Here is a 10,390-nt window from a genome sequence, read left to right as displayed (position 1 = left end):
TGCTTGACATCTTTCCTGCAGCCATTTCTTCTACGGTCCTCGGCACTTATAATTCATTTCATTGCTAAGGGCGTCTGTCTTTCCCTGAACATTTTTGTGCTTGCTTCGTTCGACAAGCCGTTGAAGTTTTTCCCCTGTTGTTCAGCACATCATTGCATTTTCCTTACTAATATCTATTTATGTCTTTCTAAGAACTCTGGTTGCTCTTTTTAGAGATGTCCACTCCCCTTCAAGTGAACTGGCTAACCTGTTACTCACTATCGGAGTAACAATATGTAAAGCGAACTTCAAACGCGTCTCACCTACATCTACATCTGCATTTATACTCCGCAAGCCACCCAACGGTGTGTGGCGGGGGGCACATTATGAGCCACTGTCATTACCTCCCTTTCCTGTTCCAGTCGCATATGGTTCGCGGGAAGAACGACTGCCGGAAAGCTTCCGTGCGCGCTCGAATCTCTTTAATTTTACATTCGTGATCTCCTCGGGACGTATAAGTAGGAAGAAGCAATATATTCGATACCTCATCCAGAAACGCACCCTCTCGAAACCTGGACAGCAAGCTACACCGCGATGCAGAGCGCCACTATTGCACAGTCTGCCCCTTGAGTTTGCTAAAGATCTCCGTAACGCTATCACGCTTACCAGATAACCCTGTGACGAAACGCGCCGCTCTTCTTTGGATCTTCACTATCTCCTCTGTCAACCCGACCTGGTACGGATCCCACACTGATGTGCAATACTCAAGTATAGGTCGAACGAGTGTTTTGTAAGCCACCTCCTTTGTTGATGGACTACATTGTCTAACGACTCTCCCAATGAACGCCACCCAATAATGAATTTTATATGATCATTCCACTTCAAATGGTTCTGTACGCATACTCTCAGATATTTTACAGAAGTAACTGCTACCAGTAGTTGTTCCGCTATCATATAATTATACAATAAAGGATACTTCTTTCAATGTATTCGCAATACATTACATTTGTCTAGGTTAAGGGTCAGTTGCCACTTCCTGCACCAAGTGCCTATCCGCTGCAGATCTTCCAGCATTTCGGTGCAATTTTGTAACGCTGCAACTTCTCTGTATACTACAGCATCATCCGCGAAAAGCCGCATAGAACCTCCGACACTATCTACTAGGTCATTTATATATATTGTGAAAATCAGTGGTCCTATAACACTCCCCTGTGGCACGCCAGAGGTTACTTTAACGTCTGTAGATGTCTCAACATTGATAACAACATCCTGTGTTCTGTTTGCTAAAAACTTTTCAGTCTATCCGCACAGCTGGTCTGATATTCCTTAGGCTCTTAGGCGCTTACATTGTTTATCAGGGGACTGTTCGGAACTGTATCGAACGCCTTCCGGAGGTCAAGGAAAATGGCATCTACATGGAAGCCTGTATCTAATATTTTCTAGGTCTCATGAACAAATAAAGCGAGTTGGGTCTCACACGATCGCTGTTTCCGGAATCCATGTTGATTCCTACAGAGTAGATTCTGGTTTTCCAGAAATGACATGATACGTGAGCAAAAAACGTGTTCTAAAATTCTACAACAGATCAATGACTGAGATAAAGAGCTACAGTTTTGCACAACTGCTCGGTGACCCTTCTTGAAAACTGGAACTACCAGTCCTCATTACTGCAGTATTCCACTTCCTTTCTCAATGATTACTCCATACTATTCTCTTAGTCTTAGTACAACGTTTATTTTGCATATGATCTCAAGAAACTTTTGATCAAATTAAAGCCAGTTTTTTTCGTTTCGGTGGGTATACTTTTTCTCATTTGAGTACTGAACTCACGAATGGTGTCATAGATTGGATAGTTTAATGTGTTAATCATAAGAGAATAGTACCACAATACAATAGACAAGTATTAAAACGATGTGTGTGTTGACAGAATGAGATTTTCACTCTGCAGCGGAGTGTGCCCTGATATGAAACTTCCTGGCAGATTAAAACTGTGTGCCCGACCGAGACTCGAACTCGGGACCTTTGCCTTTCGCGGGCAAATGCTCTACCAACTGAGCTACCGAAGCACGACTCACGCCCGGTACTCACAGCTATACTTCTGCCAGTATCCGTCTCCTACCTTCCAAACTTTACAGAAGCTCTTCTGCGAAACATGCAGAACTAGCACTCCTGAAAGAAAGGATACTGTGGAGACATGGCTTAGCCACAGCCTGGGGGATGTTTCCAGAATAAGATTTTCACTCTGCAGCGGAGTGTGCGCTGATATGATGTGTGTGTTGATTGCACTACCCTTTACCTAGCTTTTAGTATAGGTTTTTATTTACATATGTAAGATATTTTTGAAAACATTTTTTTTAGATTCGCACTTTTCACTGAACTTTTGTTATCAGTTTCTCCATGTAGATGGCATCTGCTTCACCTGCAGTATTTTCTCTACGAACGTGTCCTCGTGTCTCCATTTCCTCATTAATGAGCGCCAAGAGTATCTAGGAGCAGTCTTTTTTTCTTTAGGGTCTTTACTTTCCATTGGGTAAGTAGCGCTGAATGGCAAAGAAATGTTTAAATGTGTGGGAAATCTTATGGGACTTAACTGCGAAGGTCATCAGTCCCTAAGCTTACACAGTACTTAACCTAAATTATCCTAAGGATAAACACACACACCCATGCCCGAGGGAGGGCTCGAACTCCGCCGGGAACAGCCGCACAGTCCATGACTGCAACGCCCAGACCGCTCGGCTAATCCCGTGCGGCTCATGCATAGCACTTAAGCGTTACATGTAGGTACCTCGATGACATATGCGAACACAACAGGCCATCTGCTTCTCTTCCTCTTTCCTGTATAATTCAGCACCATCTTGTCTAGTGTGTCCATGGCCTCTTTTCGTAGAGGTGTAGTCTAAAGTCGTGTGCCGTCACTTCCTTTTGCATCATGGTGCAGCACCCTCTGCAGAATCACACCATTCTTTTTCTTAGGGGTGCATGATACAAGCGTTCTGTCCTTCGTGAAAGCTAACGTTAATGTGTAATCAGAAATCATGCTGGTCTCCAATAGTTATGGTGCAATGGAAGACTTGTTTTTCGCTGTATTCCAGTCATTTTGATATTCACCCATTCTAATGTTGAAGGAACGCGTTTGTATGGAGATAAAAGATTGGAAGTTGTTGGCCTAGATGATTCCATAATTCTGTTGTTATTACGGGTCGGTAAACCACATTATGATTCCACTTAAAGAGAAATGAAAAGATCGATTAATTTTCAGAGCTGCAATGCCATTACAAACTTTCAAAAAGATTTCAAGAATTCCACGATATGATGTCCATGTGACAAAACGTGAACAAGAGAAGTCCGCACCTATTAAGGACGCCTGGAAGAAATGGGTAAAGATATTTCGTAAGTTACACAATCCCCAATATGTTTGTTACAGTGGCTGAGCAACTCTTCGGATTCAGGGGAAATTACTCTTTACTCGGGTATATGGGTATTCAAATAGCAAGTATGGTATCAAGTTTTATGTACTTTGCGACAATGAAACAAGTTATGTATGGAATATTTGACCCCAGGTAAGATCCCTGAATGGAAACAAGGGCTAAGTGCTGTAACTGACATGTATTGTAGTTTGGAAGTGTAACATTACCTGTGATTCTTTTTCAACTAAAACATTGCCGATGATACCTTTTCCAACTACTACGAACTAGTAGGGTGAATATAATGTTTTCAGTATATGGAGGAAGGAACTATTTGGAAGCAGAGTACTCATTTTCAATGCAAGAAGTGATATGCATTATTGGTTCTCTGGTCAGGTGAACTATATTACATGTTGTATGCCGGCCCAGTCGAAGTAGAGTTTCTGTCTTCCATTCTGTTCCTTTATCCTTTAAAATTAGAATTTCCCTGCTTACCATTTCCTTTTAAGGTGTGTTATCTATGTCTTTCAACAAAGATAAAGAGCTGCATCTCAAAACATTATTTTCATTTTCCCAAAATATTTTCATCATTATCAGTGATGTTCAGCAATATTCCTGCTGTTTCACCATCTTTCAAAAAGTCGTGTATGGTGGGAAAAAATGTTTAGAAGATATATGAATTCTAAAGGCCGAATACAAGAGACCTGAGTAGAAGTGAATCAGTTTATAACCTAGCATGGTTACGGCAGAGAAACAATGACTAGCGCTTACCCTTCACTTCTAACCAGAGAAATAGATATTCCTTTACTTTAGTACTTTTTTGTACTTGCCTTATTATACACACAAGCGTCCCGTTGTTGACAAATGGAATATAGTCAGAATTTACTGTGGCCATTGATTAGTAATCATAGGCATATTAAAAATATTATTGTACAATATTGTATATAGTAAAACTCTTCTCGTCCCATTCGTATAACAAGGATTGTGATATCTCACTGACACAGAAATTCACTCATTACACTGACATTCTATAACTGCAAATTTACGCATCAGTACTTCAAATCTGGGGATGATTCACCCGAGATACATGAAATCAAGTTTTATGAGTTCGACCATTTAATAATGACCCTTCAAGAGCTTGAGTGCTACTAGTATTTCCAAACCGTAAGTATAGAAGTTTCGTTAATGCCACACTATATATTCTTTATTTATGAAGTATTTACAGATTGCAGAAGTATTTAGAAGTGACGTTTGGTAGGTAGTGTTACAGAATTCCTGCCAGTTCCCTTCAAGCACACTGGTAAGCCTTTTGGAGAATGTAATGCGCTTTTCAATGGCAGGCAGCTTATCTCGACTATCTCGCGCCTGTTGTTTTACCGCAGGTCCCAAATTTGTTGTTTCACACAGGCGAGTATCTGTGTCCAATACGATAAGCTGCAATTAATACTCCCTTTATCGCACACCGGCCGAGCTTGTTATTCATCGTATTAGAGATAGCAATTCAAAAGAATACAAAAATGCCGTTCTTGGATTTCTTTTACCATATGATGAACGCGAATGGACGCTGTTTCATCGAACAAACACTCAGAATCCTGAATAAGATATCGTGTCATCTACAACAATCTGTGACAGGTGATTAATATTGGCTCCCATTGGTTTAAACGTAATTTCAGAATTTTTTTTCCGAATTATAAAAAGGGCGTCTTCATGACTGCAAACAGCATAATCTAATCGAAATGTCTGACCTAAACGAAAACAACGCATGGATTTTAGAAGCTGTACGATGCGCTCCCGTAAATATTACTACCTCTAGTGCGCTGTGTGCATGGGGTCATGTCTGTCACACAAAGTGATTGGGCCTGTATCCTGTTGATACTCATAGCGAATGCAAGTCGCATGGGAAACGGCAGTTATCTTTAAATCGAAGCGCATATTTGAATCACTGAGTGTCAACCAAATGCTACGAATGATTGCATTCGGCATTCACAAAAATCATATTCTAGGCTTCCGGTCCTGACTTGAGCAAATATACACCAGTTTAAAACCGAAATGTTAATAATAACATTACATAATATATAAATTTTTGTTCCTTTTTAAATTTAAATTAAAGTAAAATATCTATAATGCATAATGTGCCTATAAAGTAACTGTAAAACAAATACTTTTATCAATACAGTACATTTGATTCTCTGCAAGACTTATTCGACTCTAAAATATGCGTAGGTGCTTACTGAATAAATATTTCAATTATATATTAATACACACATCACAAAAGGATTTACATCACCTCGGTTTCCAGAGCTCCGGAACCTATACAGATAACTGGAATAGAGATCAACATCAACATCGTTTCCGCCCTTTTTATAGCTCATGTAAAATACACATTGCATGTTGTACCACTATAGAGGGAGACCATCAGAGGTGGCAGTCCACATTGCTGTACACACCGGTAACTCCAATACTACGTAGCACGTCCTCTTGCATTAATGAATGCCTGCATTTGCCGTGACATACTATCCACAAGTTCATCAAGGCACTGTTGGTACAGATTGTCCTACTCCTCAACGGCGACTCGTCGTAGATCTCTCAGAGTGGTTGGTGGGTCGCGTCGTCCATAAATAGCCCTTTTAAATGTATCCTAGGCATTTTCAATACGGTTCAATTCTGGAGAACATACAGGCCACTCTAGTCGCGTGAAGTCGTTATCATGAAGCAACTCATTCACATGCTCACGGTGGGGGCGAGAACTGTCGTCCATGAAGACGAATGTCTCGCCAATATGCTGCCGATATGATTGCACTGTCGGTCGGAGGATGGCATTCATGTAACTGTACAGCAGTTACGGCGGCTTCCATGATCACCAGCGGCGTGCGTCGGCCCCACATAATGCCACCCAAAAGGTAATCTCCACCTCGCTGCACTCGCTGGACAGTGTGTGTAAGGCGTTCAGTCTGACCGGGTTGCCTCCAAGCACGTCTCCGACGATTGTCTGGTTGTAGGCATATGAGATACTCGTCGGTGAAGAGAACGTGATGCCAACGCTGAGAGGTCCATTCGGCATGCTCTTGGGCACATCTGTACCACGCTGCATAGTGAGCGGTCTGAGCGAGGCATGTCATCGACAGTTCCTGTCTCTCTGTATCTCCTCAATGTCCAGACCACATGGTTTTGGTCCATTCCAAGACGCCGGGACACTTCCTTTGTTGAGAGCCTTTCCTGGCGCAAAGTAACAATGCTGTCGCGATCGAACCGCGGTATTGACCGTTTAGGCATAGATGAACTACAGACAACACGAGCCGTGTACCTCCTTCCTAGTGGAATTACTGGAACTGAAAGGCTGTAGGTTCCCCTCCGTTTTATAGACGGTGCTCATGTTTGAGTGGATTTACTGACATCTCTGAACTGTCAAAGGGACTGTGTATGTGATACAATATCCACAGTCAAGGTCTATCTTCAGGAGTTCTGGGAACCGGGGTGATGCAAAACTTTTTTTGATCTGAGTATTTTCTGCAATTTAAATACATAGTTCGCTCCTCCCACGATCTAATGACATTTGATTGTACTATATCCAAGACGAATATTGCCGCGATTGGAATTATTTAGTTTACCACGATGAATTTCTTTTCTCAGTAATTTAATTTTTCATTGATTTTCTTCAATGTTTCATCTGAATGTAGAAACTTGAAGTGAATCGGCAAAGAACTTTGAAGTTCATCGTCCAAGTACTTTCCGGTTTGTTCGGTAACAAAGTTTCTTCTTTATATTATGTACAGATATGTATTTATTCTTTACATCAGAAAATATATAGACTATGTCCATCCAAATCTTTATTAGGGGATTGTGTAAAAATTTAAACTGAATCGACAAAGAACTTTCAGAGATTTTTTTGTAATAGCCTTTTACCTTTCTGTGTTACACATAAATGTTATAAAATCAGCTTACGAATAGAATGACATTTGAACGTTTGATGATTAGATTTGTTGGTTAGCTATTTTCTGGATTTGCTATTTTGCCAAAAATTTATATTGTGAGACCATGGTTGCCCAAAAATACAGTTTACAATAAATTAGCAAATGTCCACTGTTAAAAATACTGTTTACTGGAAATAAATAGCGCCAGACCGACAGGTTAACGTTTGGACTGCTGCCACATTTAGCATTACATTACGCTGCATGTGTGATGTTCGGTACAGCACAAAACAGTGCAAGGGAAAAGGAAACTTTTTGGAAATCGGTTCAAAATGTGTTATAACAACTGAAACAACTTCCAAAGAAGATGAATGATTTCTTTAATTGTACTTCTGGATGAACAGACATTGAAGGCGATATACATCCATGCCGGCCGCGGTGGCCGTGCGGTTCTAGGCACTTCAGTCCGGAACCGCGTGACTGCTACGGTCGCAGGTTCGAATCTTGTCTCGGGCATGGATGTGTGTGATGTCCTTAGGTTAGTTAGGTTTAAGTAGTTCTAAGTTCTAGGGGACTAATGACCTAAGATGTTAAGTCCCATAGCGCTCAGAGCTATATGAACCATATACATCCTTCCAAAATGAATTCGCCGTATGCGAATAACTCGGCCTCAACTGTGTTAGGAATTGAAGAACTACCTATGGGTAACATGTGAAAGTTTGAGCCAGACCGTGATTCGAGCCCGCATTTCCCATTTATCGCGAGCAGTCACCTTGCCCATTAGGCACAGCTGGGGCCAAGTTATTCGCATTCAGCGACTTTATTGAGAATTCACTTCGGACGGCTGTATTTCAACGCATGTGTTTGTTCATTCAGACATGCAGGTAAATATTACATGCCAAGGCGGACGAAAGACGATAAAATCATAGGACGCGATTCGTCATAGTCTCATTGTCACTGGTGCGGGAGTGCACAGCAAAACTACGAGTATTTACTGATGAATAAAATAGATTATGGTTTAGGTATGTAGACAATGTGACTTTAAGTATGTTTCGGTCGGCCCTCGAGACGTGCACGGACAGCCCAACGGTTAAGGGGATCACTCGTAAAGTACGTCTATACCCTCACGGGTGAGGCCAAGCTATTTGCACTCGGATAGTTGATTTCGAATTCAGAACTGATTTAGTTTGGTGTTAGGTACACAGGGCCAATTTAAGTGCACTGCCGCACTGAGATGCCACAGTAGATCTGCTGGCGGAGACATGATACACAAAGAACTGGTCTGAGTTGAGTCTCTTACACCTGGCATCCACCTGGGTGTGGCGTCTCGGCCAGCTGAGTTGCTGCCGCTAATTTCTGCCAGCATGTCTAACATCCTGGCAGCGCTGCCAGTCGAACACACGAGGGCTTATGGCTGGTTCCTCAAAGGGACGCAAGCTGAGCCACCATCCGCAATCTGCCACTCACCCATGTCTAGTTTTTTTAGAACTCCACGTGTGCGCTATGGATTGTTTTGACCTCGAATCCTTTATCTGTGAGATTCAAATAAGACCAGCAATTTGAGACTTCTAAGAACTTTCGGGAGGAAACAATCTACCTTGGAAAAAAAAGTGAGCTGGGTGCTTCAGAAACATTTTATTTTATTTGACTTACGTTTTGTGAACATAAGTATAAGCACGGAAAATTATTCCAGCACTACGAACGACTTGTGGTAGATAAAAGAACGACGGTAGGTGTATTTCTACATCTGAAAGATATTAAGTGTCGAGTGACTAGGGCCACCTGTTGGGTACATCCTTCGCCCGGTGCGGGTCTTTCGATTTGACGCCACTTCGGCGACTTGCGCGTCGATGGGGATGGAATAATGATGATTAGAACAACACCTAGTCCCTTTGAGGAGAAAATTTCCGACCCTGCCGGGAATCTAGTCTGGCCCCTTAGGATTGACATTCTGTTTGGCGCCAGCTGCATAATATTGGTGCTAGCAGTACCTCTAAGAGGATGCAAGTCAGGTTTGCTATAAATACGCGCTGTAGCGGTTGTGAGCGATAGCTACCTTTAAGGATGGACGAGGTGCCTTTGGGACTACGGAGCCGTTCTTATCAGCACGTCACTGAGATTGAACGAGGTCGTGTAATGGGGTTACGAGAAACTGAATGTTCCTTGCGCACTATTACAGAAAGACTTGGCAGGAATGTAGCCACTCTAGATGACTGCTGTCACCGGTAATCACTAGGAGCTATTGCCGCAAAAAGACCAGGCTCTGGACCGAGAGGGAGGACCGTTATGTTTGACGTTTGGCTGTGGCACATACTACTGCATCAGTAGTAACAATTCGAGCTGCAGTTAGCACCACGAAGTATTGCAGATCGGTTGGTTCCACGACAGCTCCGAACCAAACGCCATGTAGCGTCAATTCCATTGAGCCCAAACTATAACCATCTGTGACCAGTGGTGCCAAGCGAGAGCTCAATGGAGAGCAGAGTGAAGGTCTGTGGCGTTTTCGGAAGAAAGCCGGTTCTGCCTAGGTCCCAGTGATGGCCGTGTGTTTGTCAGAAGGAGCCCAGTTGAGCGCCTGCAGCAAACCTGTCTGCGGCCTAGGCACATTGGCCTTACATCTGGAGTCATGGTCTAGGGTGCGATTCCGTATGACAGGAGGATCACATTCGTGGTTCTCCCACGCATCCTGACTACAAATCTGTACTTGATTCGTCCAGCTGTGCGGCCATTTCAGGGGATGCTTTTCAACTGGAGAGTGTTCGCCCACATACCGCTGTTGTAACCCATCAAGGTCTACATAGTGTGACTCGTTACCTCGATCTGTTCGATCACCTGACCTGTCTCCAGGCAAGCACATATGGGAAATTATCGTATGATAACTTCTGCGTAATCCACAACCAGTATTAACAGTCCCAGAATTGATGACCAGACACGGACTTCCATCGCACAGACTGACTTGTGCGACGTCATGCATGCACATTCTGGACGTTACTCTGATTAATAATCTACAAGTATTCCACATTTGTAATGGTTTTTCTCGAACTTGCACTACTCTGTGACCTTGTAACGTTCACCACTTAAATGTGTTACCTGAACACA

General features: G+C 42.6%; 1 non-coding gene across 1 annotated transcript; it reads right to left on the bottom strand.

Annotated features, from left to right (window-relative positions):
- Positions 1 to 1,971: 1,971 nt before the first annotated feature.
- On the bottom strand, positions 1,972 to 2,046 carry Trnas-cga (transfer RNA serine (anticodon CGA)). Its single transcript has one exon. It is a non-coding gene; the product is annotated as a tRNA-Ser (tRNA).
- Positions 2,047 to 10,390: the final 8,344 nt, after the last annotated feature.

The sequence above is a fragment of the Schistocerca gregaria genome, chromosome 7, assembly GCF_023897955.1.
Source record: "Schistocerca gregaria isolate iqSchGreg1 chromosome 7, iqSchGreg1.2, whole genome shotgun sequence".
In the NCBI taxonomy this organism is placed as follows: domain Eukaryota; kingdom Metazoa; phylum Arthropoda; class Insecta; order Orthoptera; family Acrididae; genus Schistocerca; species Schistocerca gregaria.
Note: the sequence above shows the minus strand (reverse complement) of the source record. Positions and strands in the feature narration are given on the sequence as shown.